Here is a 20,177-nt window from a genome sequence, read left to right on the forward strand (position 1 = left end):
ACTTTCACCAACCGAAAATAATACCCACGTTAAAATTCGAAATATTTCCATTGAAACTATAACCCACAATACACTGTTTTCGATCACAGATTGTGCATTTCAAATTGCACGATTCTTTCCCCACGAATAATCCAGCGAGTTCCAGCTACCATCGTCGAAAACAAATCAACGAAAGGCCACGAGAGGGACACCTCTATCCCCTCCATCTCGCTCCGAAATATTCCAAATTGTTCCTCCGGAGTAACAGCGCGCTACTGCGAAACAATAGGATTCTCAAGTGAAGCGAGAAATGTGGACGAGAGAGGAATTCGTTTAAAAAATTCGCCGCTCGGCTAATTTCGACGATGGTCTCGAAATTGGGCTAGGGTTAGATCGATCGTTCGGGGAGTCACGTGTTTTCTGCGTCTGATGGTTCAATTATTTCCATAAGACGAGCATCTAACGAGCTCTCTTGTCAGCGTCCGTCCGTTCGTTCGGTTGGCCGAGCTTAAAATTAGATTCTATGAAACGAACAAGCCGGAAGCGAAACGACGAGGGAGCCAGCACGAAATTTATTTAGCGCCGCGCGAATTCCAACGACCGCGCGAATTCATTCATTCCCGTCCAGCGAGTAAACCGAACGCTCGAGATTCGCGAGTAGGATGATATCGTCGAGAAAAGAATTCGTTGGCCGAAGTGTTTTCGCCACGAGCGAGGAAAAAAAAAATTTTCTTCCCTCGTGGAACAGTGTTTCTCTTGGATTCACACCGCGGAATGATTAACCGTTGAGAAACGTTAAAATTGTTGCAATTCCAGCTAACTCGTAAGCAAGTGAATTCGATTGAAACTCAACTGGTGTTCGATCTCAAATTTTAAATGGATTTCATTCGAATTCGAGCGGTATCTGATCTCGAATTTTAATCTCTTCACTGAGGTTAGTCTACTTTCCACGAGTAATATTTTTTAATTTATACGTTTATCAGTATGTGTTTCGGCATAGTATTTTTTCTCTTCTCGTGTAGAATAGAAATATTTAAAACGTGAACACCGACGAACAAAACAAATTTTTCGTTATTCCGGATCGTGACAAGTAGGTTGAATTAAAATTCGACCAACGTCGAATCTCGAACTCAAATTTCTTCTCTTAGAATGGTCTACTTTCCACGAAATTTGTCTTATCCGTGTTATTGCATAGAATTTTTCTCCTCTTTATATTTTAGCGTAGAATCGAAACGCTTGAAACCTACGTGCGAGAACGATTGCTGGAGAATTGAAAAATTGTTCTAATCGTTTTAGATCGTAACAAGTGGGTTGAATTGAAATTCGACCGGCGTCTAATCTCTAAACTAAATAATAATTTTTCTTTCTTGCTCCCTTACTTTCTGCACAATTTTTTCTTTTACGTCCGCGTAACTATACAGCATCTTCGTACGATCTGTTACTCTTGTCCCGGATACTATGATCCTTCTAATTAATACCGAAGGAAATACGATCAAAACGAGGTCGAAACGTTTAAAATGTACATATATTTAAACACGCGCTTGCATCAGACCACATCATTTCGTAATTCTCGCGGTATATAAATGCAGAACGGTGATATCCGGGGGGGGAATTAGAACAGCACCGTTTTTATATCTACTAAACCACGTAGAAGTAATTATCGAAGCATCGGTGTGTTTCGAAAAGCTACCGCCAACTCTTCAAGTCTATTAAAAAAAAAAAAAAATACATTCATTGTATACTAATAAGGATGATAGATCGGGTGAACGGACCCGTTGGAAAACTTTTGCATCTTTTTAAATAAAATATTGTTGCAGAGCTTTCTCGCTATAAATAGCGCTGTGAAAATTACCGTACCGGAAAATGTGATCACTTCCTGCAATATTTATCGCATCGTCCTTCCATCGATTTAATATTAGAATATTATAATTTCCTAAGATCGATTCTAAGACTATTTTTGTAGCAGCGGATGTGAATGAAATGCGGAATTTTGACGGGTGATTAAAGTCACCGCCAATGAACATTGAGTGACAATTGACATTGAGTGACCGTAGTCACCAGTTAAGCTACTATATGCATCAGATATCGAGTGACTAGAGTCACCTGTAGGCCACTATATGCATCAGATATCGAGTAACTAGAGTCACTATTAGAACACTATATGCGTCAGGTATTGAGTGATTAGAGTCACCGGTAGGCCACTATATGGGTCAGATATTTGGTGACTAGAGTTACCATCAGAACATTATATGCGTCGGATATTGGGTGATTAGAGTCACCATTAAGATACTATATGCATAAGGCACTAGGTGACTAGAGTCACCATCAGGCCACTGTATGAGACAAACTTTAGTGACTAGAGTTACCAGGTCACTATATGCGTCAGGCATTGGGTGACTATTGTCAGTGTTAGGACACTATACAAGCTAAACAATGGGTGATTATAGTCACCGCTGGAACGTTATATGCGTGAAACGTTAGGTCAGGTCTGCGTTAGGTGTTGAGTAACCAGAGTTACAGTTAAGACACTACATGCGTCAAACGTCACCGTCTACAGTCACCGTCTACCGTCACCGTTAGCAGGGAAATGGTTAAAGAAGAACGCTTTTGGGAATTACACGACGCGTAGAACTCGTCCCCCGAGGAAAATTTCCAGCGTCGCGACGAATACCCCGCGTCTCGAGTCAGCGCTGGCTGAGATTACCTGTAACGGTACGATAGACTCGCGTAAACATCGCGAAACCGTCGAGAGCGCTATCAGTCGCGTTCCTTGACCCTGCGACGAGGACCCTCGAGCAAAACCCGTACACCACGAAAGGGTCTCCGTTCGTACACCTTAACCCTTCTCCCCCTCCGTGTGGAATTCCGCGCTTAGAACTTAGCTTCCCGAGCAGCCAGCGAACCAAGAGGACCGAAAGAGACGGAGCAATAATACACAAGCCTGCCCTTGCCAGTCGAGGAGTAACGTCCTGTTACACCAGTCTGACCACTCTCGCCCTCCCTGCGCCCACCGTGTATCCTTACTCCCTTCCTCCTCGAAGCGTCCTTTTATTTCGCCTCCGAAGGCGAAAGCCTTCTCTTCGTACCCGCGACGCTCGAACACGGTTCTACCGGTTGCAAACTTCCTACAGTCAAAGTGACTTCGGAGATGTTGATGCTAGCAATATATACAGAGCCCTGTCCAACGAGTTCACGGTTGTTCCTCGCCAAGGAGTCGCTTGATTAAGTGGAAACTCACTAGCGTTATTATTATTACGATGGACTCGACTCTTGTTCGTCCATGGAGGTCGCCAGATTGAAATTCTTCTTTGGATTGGTGAAAAATAACTGTTGAATATTTTCTTCTTTTACGCGGAATTCGATAATAGAGAATCGATCGGTTTGAATCTTTTTAATAGTTGCTCTTTCTCGCGAAGGAGTAGTGGAAACTCACTAGTGTTATTATTATTACGATGAACTCGACTCTTGTTCTTCCACGGAGGTCTCCAGATTGAAATTCTTCTTTGGATTGGTGAAAAATAACTGTTGAATATTTTCTTCTTTTACGCGGAATTCGATAATAGAGAATCGATCGGTTTGAATCTTATTAATAGTTGCTGTTTGTCGCGAAGGATTAATAGAAACTCACTAGAGTTATTATTATTACGATGGACTCGACTCTTGTTCGTCCACGGAGGTCTCCAGATTGAAATTCTTCTTTGGATTGGTGAAAAATAACTGTTGAATATTTTCTTCTTTTACACGGAATTCGATAATAGAGAATCGATCGGTTGAATCTTTTTAACAGTTGCTCTTTCTCGCGAAGGAATCTTTTGATCAAATGGGAACTCACTATGGTTAGTATTTTAATGGATCTGTTATTCTATAGGTGTCTCGAGATTGTTAAACAGTAAACGTGTAATTTTTTCTCTTGTTAGAATTTGGAACTGGACGATTGGTTCTGCTACGAATCGTTTCAGCCATCAAACTGGAACTTACAGTCACTGTTCCAATGGATTTATTCTTCTACAGAGATCTCAAGATGGCGATTCTTCTTCGGATTAGTCTCGTTGAGAAATAACTGTAGAATATTTTCTCCTTTCGCGGGGAATTCGATAGGAGAAAATCAATTGCATCGCGACGAATATTTGCGTAACCGAGTCTCGAGTTCAATCTTTCAATTTCTCGAGTTATAAGTTCTCGCGATACTCGTACTTTCTTTTCCCCTATACGTTTAAAGCTCGATATTACGAATTCCGTTTCGCTCGGGAACTTTTCCACGTATTTTACAAAGTGTCTCTCCATCGAAATCTATTCCTGTATGTTTCCTTTCTTTTTCTCTTTTTTTCTTTTCTTTTTTTTTTTTTCGTCGTTTTCCCGCGCACGAATAACTCCTACGCAATCTCGTCTCCGTCGCGCCTAATTTAAGCGATTTTAATTCGCGAAAGAGGGTAACGTTTCTTGGCGCGCGTTCGAAACGAACGGAAAGATCGCGGCGGAGCCAAGAATTGACACGAAAGTTACGGGTGAAACACAGATAACGCGAGAATGAAATTGTCAAGATGTCGAATAAAGTGCACGTAGAGTGCAGCTGTTTACAAGCGGGCAAAGAGGTTTTCGAGAAGAACGAGACGACGTCGAAGATGATTGACGATAACGCTCCGATGCACTCGGCGCTACTTGGTCGCGAGTTTATCGGGAAAAAACTCGATGACGGTATCGGAACACAGGCCCTGTTTGCCGGATTTACGACCGGGTGATTTTTTTTTTCTTTTTTCTTTTTTTTTTTTTCTCCACGCCAAATTGAAACGAGCAGCAAGGGGGGAGCGTCGTTTCGGGGATACCAAAGACCCTTAAAAAAGAATCGAACCGTGTTCCAAAGGTAACCGTCCTCGAGGGAAGTTACAGAAATATTTCCAGCTACGTGTCTCAAGGCGCTGGAATAAACGTCCAGCTTGGAGATAATACGTTTTCCAGCCCTCTTTATACCGTCCGAAGTTATTCGAACTGTGGACGTATTTTTTCTACATAATAAACAGTATTGTCTACGTTCTATACAAAAACATCCCGATAATTAAACTCTGCAATTTACTCCGTAAAAATGTACTCGGTAAATCCACCGAGAGAACGAGAAACGAATAAACTCGATACAATCTGAATTGTTATAATTCTTTTTTTACAAAATTAAATTACTTCGTGCGCGATAAAAATCACGAGATTACGCCTTTTTAAGATTCCCAATCGCTCGTTACAAATCCACTCGTATTTTCTCCAATTCGTTCTCAAGAAACTACAAATATATTACTTCGAAGGAAATTTTCCATTCCATTTTTTGTTTCCTTTCTCAAATCGCTCGGTAACTCCTTTAGATGCGAGACAAAGAACCTTGTAACCTTATCGTCCGCGAACTTTTCAACGAAGCTCGTGGACGTGAAATCTGCCAGCGTGTTACGGTCTACTTTGAGATTCGATGGACAGACAGGTATATATACACGACCGCGGTATATGTTATTGATCGTTGCCTTGGCGGGGTTCGAGAACCAGAGAGAGTCCGGTCTTTTCTCGTCCACGGAGCGATTTTCGAGCCTAAGAGAGGCAACAGGAGAACGTATCGTTCTTTCGAGAGGGTGTGGAATTTATTTCGCGTGTCCATCGGCCGAGTTTCGATATAGAAACAGATAGAAAGATCGCACCGCGAACAAGTTGCGGAAAAACGACGACTTTTCGCCAGGGAAACTGCGCTCGTGTTCGCGTGCAAGGAAGTCGCAAGGACGTGACTTTCCTTCCTGGAGATTTAATCTCGGTCCACAGACGTAATAATTCATCGTTTCACGGTCACCGTCGTCGTATCGGGCTTCCACGTACACCGCTATCGCGAGCTACAGTCCGCAGTTGGAAAGATGACTCCCGGATTAAGGTAAATATAGTACCGTGTATAAAAAGAACCAAGTAATTTTTCCTAGAGAGAGAGCGCGAAACCCTCGATTTTAGTCACGAATTTCGTTGAAAATTTCCACAGATGGATTTGCGTGCAATTAAAAATTTGTTCACAGTGGAAAATACCGGATTTTAAGTCTTCTATTTAAATATTTATAATCAGTGTCCTCGTGGATAGATAAAATTTGTACTTTTTATGTTTACAATGATAAATACTATTTCCAGGTTTTTCGTACAGCGAATGAAGTTGAAGTCTCCCGGTAAATGAAGATATTTTAGTCGAAAATCGATACACCTTTTCGCGTATAAAATCTGACTAATTCGATTAACTAGATTAATTAAATTCTGGTCTAAAAATGTAAAGAGGATCTATGATAAATATCTTAGAGAGAAAGAACTATAAACTATCTACTCTACTCTATTTTCTACGATATTTTCTAAATCGAACGACCGAATCAATACGTAAAGTTTCGACCAACCCGGAGGTCAACTTCTCAACTGCGGACAGTACATACACTTCGTGGTGTTCATCGAACGTGAAAGAATCGTTTCAGGGGAAATAACACTGGCTTTTTCTCGAACGATCATGCGCGTTGAACCGGCCAGCCAATCGGGATCGAATCGAAAACCACCGGGTTACAAAAATACCGTTTTTCCCAATTTGAATTTCATTCAACTGGGTCTCGATCGCGTTTGTTTGCTTTCGAGTAGAATTGGAGAGAGAAAGAAATAAAGAACGAGAGAAAGAGAGAGATCTGCGTAATAGAAGCGTCGACGAGAAACGAGTTTCTACGTCGAATCACCAAGAGCCAACCCTTTGCGGTCGAATGTCTGATTCCAACACCAGAGTCTACGATGCTCGACTTTATCTCGCATTAAACGAGAAAATAAATTATGGTCCGCGTAGAATTGATATCTGTGGGTTGGCTTTACAACCACCTGCCAGAGAATTATCCCTTCGGTAGGCAGTGGCCCTTCAACACCTCGGATTTAAATCGTGGAAAAATATTTCCCTTTCGCTGTCCCTCGAAAGATTTTCCTAGATCCTGTGTCACTAAGTTAACTGGTGTTCCATATATTTAGAAACACTTTTTTATCCTGAAACACTTGTATCGAACGGGGACAAAATTCCAAGATAAATCCAACGTTTCGACCCTTGAAAAATTATAAATCTTTGAATAAATATTCCGTGGTTTTCATCGCCGAAATAGAAAATACGTTTTCTCTAACGAGTATCTGTATTGGAACAAAAGAAGAAAGGAAAGTTTGATCGTTGCTCAAATTGTACGTAACTGTATTCCACGTTGTGCAATTCTATATTTTTTTTCTTTTTTTACTTTATTTTAAATTCGAGTAAAAAAAAGCCCTTGAAAGACAGTCCGTTAGATTATGTTCGCTCCTTGTAAATCGACGGAAGAAATTAAGGAAACTGGTCTTTAATGAGGCGGTTTGTATGTTTACGAGCTATTAGAGACCACGACTAATGTATAGCTAATCTTCCGATTCTGAGATTGTGATTTCCTGCTTTCTCGAAACCCTGAACGTCCCAAAGTATCGAGCACGGCTCCAATCATCGACTAATGATGTTGCAAAGGAAACTCCATTACCATGGTCGGTCGAATTGTACCGCAACCGTAATTGACGTTACTCCATCGGATCTGTTGCGTTCGCACGACTACGACTGACACTAATTTTACTCGCGGTTGCAAATTACGTCGATCTCTTTTCTCGATCAATTTCTTCGCACTCTGCTTGCTCGTCTCGAAACGTCGCTTTCGGGACAAAGTATTATTCTAACACGGTCGTAAATCCTACTCGAAGAGATTAAAGATAAACGTGTCATAGGTGGTGGCAATTAGAACGACAATACCGGTTAAATTAACATACAGTCGAACTCGGTTCGTAACGAGCACAGATATAGCGAGATCTTATAATAATGATTTTAATTGGCGCTGGTTCTCATACAATCGTCCGCTGTTGCAAGCCAGTGCACAGATACGAGAGACAAATTCGAGAAAACTTTACAAACATCCAAGGCGAAATCGTCAAAGGCGGATATCGAGTCTTCCGTAATAAAAACTCTGATTAAATATCGTATTATTAATTAATATCGTCCGTAATAAATCGTGTTTAACGTCGAGCGTAATTCCTACGAGCACGCTGCCCCGAACAATATTTACCCGTGTAATCGTCTTGCTTTCTTCCTTTCAGATATTTTATCGAGTTATCGAGCACGAACAAAAAGTAGATTTCGATTCGTTACCGAACGCTACGAACAGGGTTTAAGTTCGATTTCTCGAGTAGATTTTCTTTAAAAATCGATTCAAGTAACGAGTCGTGATACACAACACGCCCAGAGAATAAAGTTTTATTATTATATTATATCTAAAAATAGTAAATATTCGATTCGTTAATAACGTAAGAATTGAATTTCGATTTTTCGAGTAAATCGTTTCAAAAGACCCAAGTAACACACGAGACGCGATAGATAATACAAAAAGTTAATTACATTATATCCAAAAATAGTAAACATTCGATTCATCGATAATACAAGAATTGAATTTCAATTTTTCGAGTAAATCGTTCCAAAAAAACCCAAGTAACACACGAGACGCGATACATAATACAAAAAGTTAATTATGTATCGATAATACAAGAATTGAATTTCAATTTTTCGAATAAATCGTTCCAAAAATACTCAAGTAACACGCGAGACGCGACACACAACACGCTCGAAGCAAAAAGTTCGTTATATTAAATCCAAAAACAGTAAACATCCGATTCATCGATAATACAGGAATTGAATTTCGATTTTTCGAGTAAATCGTTCCAAAAAAAACCGCAAGTAACACACGAGACACGAGACGCGATACGCAACACACTCGAGGCAAAATGTTAATTGTATTCGTACTCTCGGCTTTCGAAGCGTGGTGTCGTTTTCGTATCGCGATATGCGTGTGTGTACCCCACACCCCCCACCGTACAACGATAATCCAACCTTCGACCGCGGAGAATTAATTCCCATTCACCGAGCGAGCGTTTCAACGCGTCGTTCCTTCAACGGAACGCGAGTCCCGCCACGAAGAAGAAAACGAAAACGAAGAAGAAGAACAAGAACAAGAAGAAGAAGAAAACGAGTATTCTATTCGGTTCGAGAGCAAGGAACAAATAAATAAACGAAACGACGATAAATCCACGGGGCTAGGGGGCGCTTCCACGCGGGCACGATTCGTAAACGCGCGTAAATTGTTCCCGAGGACGACTTCGAATGGTACCGAGAGCGTTCCACGCGGATTGTCGCCGACTGAATTCCTCGGCCCGCGTGTCTTGCATGCGGAATGAAGCGCGGTTGCATTCTCGTCGCGTCAATGCGAAACTGTTACTCACCGATAATGGTGATCGCCGCTGCAGCCTCCGGGATGGATCGGCAGTGAACCCTGCACAGACAAAAATAACCGTCGTTTTAAATCCTCTTCCATCGTAACCCACTCGCGAACCGAACCGTAACACTGTACACTAATTAGGAGACCACTTTCGGATAACGATCACGCGGTACGCGGTCGATGGCATCTCGAGGAAAAACGATTTTTCGTGCACACGCGGGATCGTTACATCGAATACTGTTTCAAGGAACGAGACGGCCGAGAGAGGTGTACCGGAAGTGTTTCTTTGAACAATTTGAGGGAGATACTTTGAAAAATACGAGGTTATCGAAATTGTTGAATAAGGTGATTGAATTCGAATATTGTTTAAGTGTACGAGAGCTTGGAGAGTTATAGGTGCTTCTTTAGAAATCTGTTTAAGGAATGAGATGGTAGAGAAAAGTATAGAGTAGTTTGTGGGATGTTTGAGAGGAATATTTTGAAAAATTTTGAGGGGATGATTATTGAAATTATGTGGCGTTAATGTGGCGTCTGTTAGAGCACTGTTTAAGGAATGAATAGAGTGTAGAGTAGAGTTGCTCCTTTGAAAAATCTATATGGAAAGCGAGGATGCGTTTTCGTTGAATCTCAAATGCACTTCGTTGCATTTCGAGTGACCGTCTTTAACCACTCGAAGATTCACAAATGGTACTGTTAATCCACGTTCTGCTTCACGCGAGGAAGGAATTGATACTAAAATTGCAACTTTTTACGAATAACTCGGACATACCGAAATTCACAAACGACAATTGGGTTTCGTTCCACACGGGAACAGGTAGTCGCTTTTAAGTAACTCTGGAAATATTAAAGTACCCCGAGAACATCTTCAGAGACACTGACACCGAAACCCCCTTTTCGTCGATCGTACGAAACGATAAACGACGAATCCCGAGCAACCGAAACGCACCGAGTTTTCGATACGTCCTCGAATCTCGGAGGTAACCCAACCTCGTGAACTTTTCTCCAAAAAAAAAAAACGTGTAACCTCGATCGTTCGTCGATAGTGTAGTACCGCGTAGTACTACGTTCTTTCGGGACTAATCGGTAAGTCCACGAGTTGAACCGTTCGAAACGCGATGAAACGTAAAAATTCACCGATCGAACAAGTGTCGATTTCGATTCACGTCGTTGTTGCACTGGTTGACTGGTCTAACCGGGCCTTCGAGTTGCAACGGAGTAGTGCACCGTCTATTTGCAACACCACCGTGTCGATGACGTAGCACTACGTTCACTCGCGAGTCAAATCTCGTTAACGTGGTAGTACGTCTTCCGTGTACATCGGTTTGTCATCGCGGACATTTACAATTCCCCGCGGTTATTTATCGTTACTCAAGGGCTACGTTGATCCGGTTTCGTAATACTCTTCGTCGTTCCTCTGGGCCTAATAAATATCCCCCGTGGCGTGTTTTACGATTCAGGATACCAGACTACTCGAGTCACAATGAACGGAATCATCGAGTCCCCCGGTATTGTCAACATTTGCCGTCAACATTGTTCCCCTGGTTCTTCGGCAACGTCGTCCCGACCTACTTGCTATCCATCATTATCATTATCGTAGACTTTTCCCTGCGTGCGCTTCCAAAGGCCCCCCGATCGCCACGGACGCAAGACTACTGACGCGAGCAACGTGGATCTCGCCTTTGAACCAATCCCACGCGGTTGCACGGCCGTTTTAAACGCTCGGTGCATTTCTCGCGACTTTACCCGGTGTTACGCAATTGTGCCCGCCGCGATCAAGGCTCCGTGTGTAGTAAACCCTATGTACAATAGACCCAATACGCAATAGACCCTGTGTACAGTAGACTCTGTGTGTAGTAGACCCTGTGTACAGTAGACCCTGTGCGTAGTTAATCATGTGTGTAGTAGATCCTGTGACTATTGTAGATCCTGTGTACAATAGGTCCCATGTATAATAGATCCGATTTATAATAGATTCGATTTATAATAGATTCGATTTATAATAGATCCGATTTATAATAGGTCCGATGTACAATACGTTCGATGTACAATAGATCCAATGTACAGTAGGTTCAATGTACAGTAAGTCCAATGTACAGTAAGTCCAATATACAGTAAGTCCAATGTACAGTAAGTCCAATGTAGAGTAAATCCAATGTACAGTAGGCCCAATGTATAATAGGTCCAATGTACAGTAGGTCTAATGTACAGTAGGGCCAATGTACAATAGGTCCAATGTACAGTAGGCCCAATATACAGTAGGTCCAATGTACAGTAGGTCCAATGTTCAGTAGGTCTAATGTACAGTAGGTCCAATGGTACTGTAGATCCAATGTACAGTAGACCCCATGTATAGTAGTCCCCATGTACAGTAGGCTCCATGTACAGTAGGCCTGATATATAGTAGATCCGATGTACAGTAGGTTCGATGCACAGTAAACCCTATGCGGAACAGGCCTAGTGTACAATAGGTCCCGTGTATATCAAGGCCCGGTGTACACTAGGCCCCGACGATTCCCGGCGAATTCGAAGCACACTTCACCGGTCGAGGATACTCCGCGTACCACGTGGCTGATCCCAATTAACCGAAGACGCGTTTCGATCCGAACGACGCTTCTCTCTCTCTCTCTCTCCGTCTCTCTCTCTCGAGGTCGAAATTCCCTAGGTCAGGGCCGCCGTACCTCGAGTGTCTCTCTCCTCCTGCCCCGCGACGTGTGTTATCCTGCGCGACCAAGGATCCGGGACCAGGGACGCGGGAGAATGGAGTTGCTACGGGCCAGAACCGACACTAGACGTCGCAGAACACGAGTAACTTCGTCGAAGCGGTGAGCCCCTGCCTTCTTCCAACGAGTAGTCTCGGTCTACTCCTCCGCGCGTCCCCCTCCACGCGCCCGTGGGGGCCTCCTTCTACCTCTTCGCCCGCGAAGAGGAGCGAGAGTACCGAGGGTGGGGGTAACGCCGAGATTCGCGGGAGTGGGGAGAGAGCACCGCGAACAGACAGAGATACGGACCACCGAGGAGTGGGGATGGAAGCCGCCGATGGTGGGGAGAGGATGGAACGCAAGCACGCACGCACGCACGCATGCACGCATGCACGCAAGCACGCACGCAAGCAAGCACGTGTGTGTACGTAAGTGCACTCGGCCGCGAGCTGCAACGTGAACGAATAATCCGGATGCATCCGCGAGGAGGGGAGGGGACGCTCGATGCTCGAAAGAGAGAGAGAGAGGGGGGAAGAGAAGTCAATGAACGACTTCACCGCAATCGCCACGCGGCGAACGAATTTCACGGTTGCGGGGGCTTCTCCTGTCCCTCTTCCTACCCCCTCCAACCGTTCCTGCTTCTTCGCGATGTTTTTCGGTACCGATTAGATAAACGAGGGCCTCGCCCAGAATGTTTGCTCGCTTCCGAAAATTGTTTTGCTCCGTGGTTGTCAAGCACGGGGGTTATTCCCCTCGGGGATGGACGAGCATCGAGACATTTCGTTCGAACGAACCGGGCTTTGTTACCAAAATAACCGAATTATTTTCGTTTCGAGAATTCGGTTTAACAAATTTCCGATTAAGAGCGCATCGAACAACCGAGTACTAAAATCGTGTTTCGAGATACTCGGAGGGGAGAAGTTGCCACGTAGTTACACTCGGAGAGACTACAAGATATTGGACACTTCTTTTGCGTTGCTCTTGATCTCGATGTTCTATGGATTTTACGCACAGTCTCGAGATTACTTGAATAAAGTTAATTTCGAACTCGTTCTTTTACTCGTCGATTCGACTATACTCGAAACAAAGTGTCTTGAAACGAAGACGAATAGTCTGAGCAACGATCGAACCGCTGGAAATTTTCAAATGAAAATCGTTCACGAATCGTCTAAACCGGCCACGTGTCCGAGGGTATCGTTAAACGAATACTCCTCGGTAACGTTTCGCGATGTTAAAAGTTCACCGAGCCGCGTTCCTCGCCGGTATCAGCGAAATAGTTCGTTCCGCGGCTCGAATTAAAATTTTTATTCGCCCGAGTAACGAGATACGTATCTTTCAGAAATGAAAACCCAACGAGTGATAATTTCCTTCCGGCGTGGTATACACATTTTCCGTGCGCGTTTAATTTTCCATTCGACGCGGAACGAGATATCTTTCGAAAAATTAAACTTCCCGAGCGATAATTTTCCCCGCGCCGTGGAACACGCGCTCGGTGCTCGCGTTCGTGTATTTTCACGTGTAGCGATCTCGAAGTAGCGTGAATCGTCGTTGAAGTTGCCCCGTACAAGACAGCGTGTCGAGTATGCGGCTAATTAACCCGATAGCGGCGATAGTACGCGCAAATAACGTCCGCGCGGATAGTACGCGTTCGCGATCATTGTGGAGAGTTCCGTAAGCGAACTACGAGAATGCCAAACGTTTCTCGTGTAAATAACCCGCGAACGTGATCGATCGAACTGTGCGCGCTGTCCACCGAATCAAATGTCGCCGTATTTAGAATCAAAGAGTTTCTTTTTTTTTTCTCGACTCGCGGGACGAAACCTCCTTCCTCCTCTTCCTCTGCTCCTTTTTCCTCTTTTCTTTCGCGAAGAAAAAAGCTTCAGAAACCGACGATGTTCCGCGAGGCGAGCTCACAGAAAAGTCATTCCTAACATCAAAAGCGTACGAAAGAGGAGAGCCGAGAACGGGCACGGCAAACGGTTTTGGATCCTATTCATCGACTGGAATTCGTGTTCCTCGCGAACTACCCAAGAACTCGTTGCATTCGCTTGAAAGCGTATCTCCGCCCCGCGAGTGTGTATCGTTGAAATGCAAACTTTCGGCTAGAGAGAGAGGAGAGAAAAAGAGAGAGGGGAGAAAAAGAAGAGGAAAAAAAATCCACTCGTGCTCGATCCTAATTCAAACGAACCGCAACATTTCCCGATAATGTTCGCGTCGGTCTAATTTCCACGAGAGACGCCCAACAGAAAAGCTGCTCGTTTCGAAGGAACTGAGAAAGAAAGAGAGAGAGAGAGAGAGAGAGAGAGAGAGAGAAAAAGAAAGAAAAAAAACATCTCTCGTCACGTCGAATGAACCACCGGTTCGAAATTTCGGGATTAAATTTAAATCCCATTCAAGTTTATCGTGCGCGGACCGAGTTGGATGTTGCACCGTGAGTTCCGAAAATACACGTTCTCTCTCTCTGGCGGCTACTCGCCGTGAAAACGTTAATGCCGGTACGAGTTCAAAAATTATCCCGGACGCGTTTAAGGGATCAACGAGTAATTCGCCCCTGACGGTGTATCGACGCTACGACGAACTTTTAATCCCGCGTGAATAACGTGCTTTCTATTACTTTTCGGATACACAAAGTGGCACGCGATAATGGATACGTTTCCCCGGCTGGAAACTGGTACAGGGTTCCGAGGCAGTTGAGAATTTCACTCGAATGAATAATCCCCCCGTGTGTCTGTACGGACGAACGTTCTATCAAATTTGGCGAGCTTTTACGGTGAAACACACTCCGTATAATACACGGACTTATTTCGATACACGCGTTACACGTACTTCTTTTTCTCCTGGCCACTGAACGGGGATTTACACGACCCCGTTCGTTTTAATTTCTATAATTCCAACACGGTGTTTGAAGTAACGCGCTTCTTTAAATTCTTTAACTGGATCCCCGAATCGATACGAAATTACCGGTATGTTTCTCAAATTGATAAGACAACGCGAACGAAATTCAAACTTTCGAGATCACTGCGTCGCTTCGCGAGAAATGCGAGAAGACTGTGTCGATTGACGTTAAATGAATTAAAGTTACTTAAAATTCTATCGAAACATTTTCCAGTATCCTTTTAAATAAATTCGATAACGATCTCTAGGTTCGATCGGTGTGTTTCTCGGTGTTGTTTGCTCCGAAAAGGATTCTATTCCATGTTCGTTAATTTGTTCGAGTTTCCCGCGCGCAATCGCGTACAAGCGGTTGTTTATAGATTTTCGACGACAATCTCGCCGCGAGATTCTATTCGAGGAGCGTAAATCGGCAACCAGATCGCGACAATATCCGATAGCGAGTCGGAAAACTATCCAGCTGCGGTGCTGCGGTGACGAACGCGATCGATGAAGAAAAATAGTCCCCGCAACGGTGTCGCTGCTCGCTCGACAGGTCGTCGCAAAATTCAAGAACCGATGCTCGGTCAGGGTAGATCGAAACGTGACTCGTGTGGAGTTCCACGGAACCACCAGTGTCAGTAGTATGTGTACTCGTCCCGCGAGTTCTCTTTAATAAAGAAACGATGACGGATCGAACGCTGACGAACAGGACGAGGAGGACGCGTGACGCATCGACGAAAACCGTGGCATTGATGTCACTAGCGCCGATACCACGTTTCAACGTTTGCATACCGAGAAAAACGTTAGAAATTTTTCCAAACGTGTCTCGCTAACGATGACCTTTGGAGGAAATTTTACGCTTGCGATTGGAAAATTGTTTTCTCGGTATCCGTGTGTACTTTTTCAATTTACGAAAGGACGTTTCATTGACGCGAACAATGATTTTTTGAGGAATTTTTACGCTTGCAATTGGAAAATTGCTTTCTTGGAAAATTGTTTCCTTGAAAAATTGTTATGCGTGTGTATTTCTCTAATTTATGAAAAAGCGTTTCGGTAACACGAACAATGATTGTTAGAGGAATTTTTACGCTTGTGATTGGAAAATTACTTTCTTGGAAAATTGTTATCCGTGTGTATTTCTCCGAGTGGTAAAAGAGCGTTTTATTAACACGAACAATGATTTTTAGAGGAATTTTTACGCTTGTGATTGGAAAATTACTTTCTTGGAAAATTGTTTCCTTGAAAAATTGTTATGCGTGTGTATTTCTCTAATAAATGAAAAAGCGTTTCGTTAATACGAACAATGATTTTCATAGGAATTTTTACGCTTGTAATTGGAAAATTGCTTTCTTGGAAAATTGTTATCCGTGTGTATTTCTCTGTGTGTCAAAAGAGCGTTTGATTAACACGAACAATGATTTTTATAGACAATTTTACGCTTGTGATTGGAGAATTGCTTTCATACACTATAATTATAATCATTTATTTTTCAAAGTAGAAGGGAATATTTTTACATCCAAATCGGGGTAATCAGAATGAACGAACTACTTTGTCGTAATTATTACCTATATTTCAAATTGTAAGAAGAGCGTATTTTGCACCAGTTGTCTCGTTAATAGCTACAGAGAGCAACGAATTGTTTCTTAATTTTCCTCTACATTTCGTCAAATGTAACGCACGCCCTTCCAGACGGCCATTCATTTGTCGTTACACTGAACACGAGGGATAGGGGAGGTCCCCCAGTACCGACTAAAACTAATTCTCACCTCCGCCATCAGACAAAAACAGACAAGTAAAAAAGAAAAACAAGAGAGGGAGGTCGGTAGGAAATACACAAAAGTCAACGAGTGACGGAAAAATCGTTAAATTTTTCGCGCGAAATATGAAATTCGAACACATGTTCCATCCACGAACCAAGAAGATATTTTATTTCTCGCATTTGTAAAAATAAATTTTAAATAACGCTTCGCCAACGTTTCCTGGCATTATCGAACTTGACGAACCTAACGATACCGAAAATTTGGACAATTTTTCGTTCGTTATTGATTTCTATGTATTATCGATCGTTGCTATTAAATTTCGAGAAATAAATTTTCCATCGATTACGCGAACACGTTCGCTAGAGAAACTGACACGATTCGAGCACAGAGAACAGTCGTTGCGTCGTGCCGGGACTGTACCCAATAAAACACACAAACAGCAATCGAAAACCCTGGTTAAATTTTGTGCATCAATTAATCGCGTAACCCGAGTCGAGATGTCTTTCCAAGCCATCCCCTCACAGCCCACCTCCGCACAGCTATAAGTATTCGCGCGCACCTGGCAACGAAATTGCCAGAAGCAGTGTTCATCGAAATTTCAGGCAAAGTCTCTTTTACTCGGAAATATAACCGTCTACGAAATCATGGTACACTGCATCGTTTCGAAATAGAGACACCCGGAGGCAGTCAAATTGCTCAACGAAGAACACAAACAGAGCAAACACTTCGCAGAGAATTTTCAAACCGGAGTGGTACCCTGGACGCGAATAGACGCGAATAGACTCGATGAAATAACGTTCCTTTCGAATATACGTTAAAAAGTGAACCATTGTTTATTGCAACGATCCAAGATCCTTGCAATTGTCGGAGAATGGAGTCGAGAATCTTCATTTTTCGACGATTGGAATACAATTAGAGAATTGGTTACTCCAAATCGGACCAGGGGATAATAATGGACACTAGACGGTAGCTTTCGTAGTTCGTGATCAATGGAGTCATAAACGAAATCCTTGACAATCGTGAATAACTCTCACTTGAATAAAAAAAGACACCAAAGATCCACACTCGTGTTTCAAACACCACGAACACGGGACCCTGAACACCACAACGAACCGGTCACTGTGTCGTTGAGAAACAAATCCACGAAGTCGATTGTTCAGGAATCACACAATCGTTGAAGAAAGGCACTCGTAAAAACACCACTGACGGACATGGAGATTCGCATAATCGATCGAAGTAACCGTGAGATCGTAGAGGATAAGAAACACGTCTGTGTCGGATCACGAGCCGCTCAACGATCATCGTCCAACCGAACACTGCGGGAACAAATCTACCTAGAACGACTTAACGAGAGTCCGAAAGTCTCGTATCGACTTGTCGATGTGGAGAAAATAGCAAATCCTTTCGTAAAAGTATCAAATCCTCTTATAGGCGCGTCGTCTAGACCTCGTGGCGAGCTACACCAACGAGAGGCAAAGCTACCAATACACGGAGCACGGTTTCAGTGTGCGCGTAGATTGGAACCAGAGACGAAAAAAAAGAGATGCTTAAAAAGATGACCGTGTTGGCTCGAAAATGACCCCTGGGACGAGCATTCGCGGATTGGACGATCATCCAACTATACTACCGATCGGAATGGTAACAAATTCTTCTAGAGATCGCGAAGAATCCAAGTCCAAGAGCAATCGTTGAAATGAATTGGTCGATACAGAGCAAATGTGAAATTCTTTCGATCAGACCTCGTGACGAGGTGTTCAGCGATCGAAGGTCCCTGAGAAGGCTCCAAAGGACCCCCGAAATCTCACCAATATGCGCGTAAACCTTCAGAATCGACAGTACCGGAGGATGAAATACGAAGGGATAGGTAGATAACCGTACAACCCCGGAAACATAACCCCTGGGAGGTTCACGAGCACAATCACCTCGTACCGTAGTAACAGCATCCTCCCTGAGTAACCTAATGAACGATCTCGGTCCAGAAGCGTCGAATCGATCGATCGATACAAAGCGAACGTCGAATCCTATTACAAACGCCTCGTCTAGGCCTCGTGGCAAACTGTTCGATGAACGCTCGTGAAACGGTTTCGATGTTGAAAAGATGATTGGTACATCCTAGGAAACATTGCTGTTGAGGATGTTCACGAGGTGTTTCACGGTTACGATCACCTAGCACCGTAGTAACCACATCCTCTCTAAGTAACCTAACGAAGAACGTCGTTCAGACCTCGTGGCGAGTTATCCACTGACCGAATGTTTCTGAGAAAGCTTCCAGAGTTCAGAAAAGGGATTTAATGTAGTCTAATAGACTCGACCGAACCGGAGATGAAAAAGTGTCGGTTAAGAAGATGATTGTCCATCCTAGATAACCTCTGGAATGTTCACCAGTAGTGAAGTACAATCCTCTGTAAGTAACCTAACCAACAATCTCGATCGAAAAACGTCGAACAAAGTTCTCGATACAGAGTGAGCATCAAATCCTCTTACGAGCACGTAGTCTAGACCTCGTGGTGAGTTGTCCACCGATCGAATGCCTCCGAGAAAGCTTCGAAAGCTCGGAAAAGGGTTTCGATGTAACCTCACGGAACAGACCGAGCCGAAGATAAAAGCTACATTATCGATAGCTCCTGGAACGTTCACTAGCACGATCTACCAGCATGGTAATAACATCAGAACCAGCACTACCTCCCTAAGTAACTTAACCAACAATCTCTATCCAAAAGCATCGAACGAAGTTCTCGATACAGAGTGAGCATCGAATCTTCCTACAAGCACGTAGTCTAGACCTCGTGGCGAACTGTTCACCGATAAACGCTTCCGAGAAAGCTTCAAAAGCTCGGAACATAGTCTCTATGTAGCCCCATCACCGAGTGTATTAAAGTCTCTAAAAAGAATGATCGTACATCCTCTGGAACGTAACCTCTGGAATGTTCACCAGCACTGAAGTATAATCCTAAGTAACCCAACTGACAATCTCGATCGAAAAACGTCGAACAAAGTTCTCGATACAGAGTGAGGATCAAATCCTCTTACAAGCACGTAGTCTAGACCTCGTGGCGAGCTGTCCACCGATCGAATGCTTCCAAGAAAGCCTCAAAAGCTAGGAACATAGTCTCTACGTAGCCCCATCACCGAGTGTATTAAAGTCTCTAAAAAGAATGATCGTACATCCTCTGGAAGGTAACCTCAGGAATGTTCACCAGCACGTTAACCGAGAACAATCCTCTCAAAGTGACCTAACGAACCCTATCCGAAAGAGTCGAATGCTCGCGGGTCACATCTCCGTTGCGAAGTGAAGATCGAATCCTCCAGCAGACGTTTCGTCTAGACCTCGTGGTTATCTATCCACCGATGATCCTAGATCCACGGACAATTCTCTGATGGTTCGTCGAATCTCTCCAAGCGAACCTATCCGAATCCACGGTGGGTAGTCAGTGACGCAAAAGAGGAACGCTACAAGGACCTCCTGGAACGTACCTCCTGGCACTCCTCCACCGTCGGGCTAATGGAGGACTGGCGTTCCTGGTGGTCTCTCGGGCCGGATAACCGCGTGCACAGAGTTTCGTGCA

The 20,177-nt window shown here is 43.7% G+C and overlaps 1 protein-coding gene across 1 annotated transcript in view; it reads right to left on the reverse strand.

Moving 5' to 3' along the window:
- Hnrnp-k (Heterogeneous nuclear ribonucleoprotein K) overlaps nt 1-20,177 on the reverse strand; it is a 196,873-nt gene that overhangs the window by 105,128 nt on the left and 71,568 nt on the right. Inside the window, exon 3 of the mRNA XM_076316405.1 lies at nt 9,283-9,332. The gene's annotated coding sequence lies outside the window, so the exon portion shown is untranslated. The remainder of the gene's footprint in view (nt 1-9,282; nt 9,333-20,177) is intronic.

Source organism: Ptiloglossa arizonensis, chromosome 7, assembly GCF_051014685.1.
Source record: "Ptiloglossa arizonensis isolate GNS036 chromosome 7, iyPtiAriz1_principal, whole genome shotgun sequence".
NCBI lineage: Eukaryota > Metazoa > Arthropoda > Insecta > Hymenoptera > Colletidae > Ptiloglossa > Ptiloglossa arizonensis.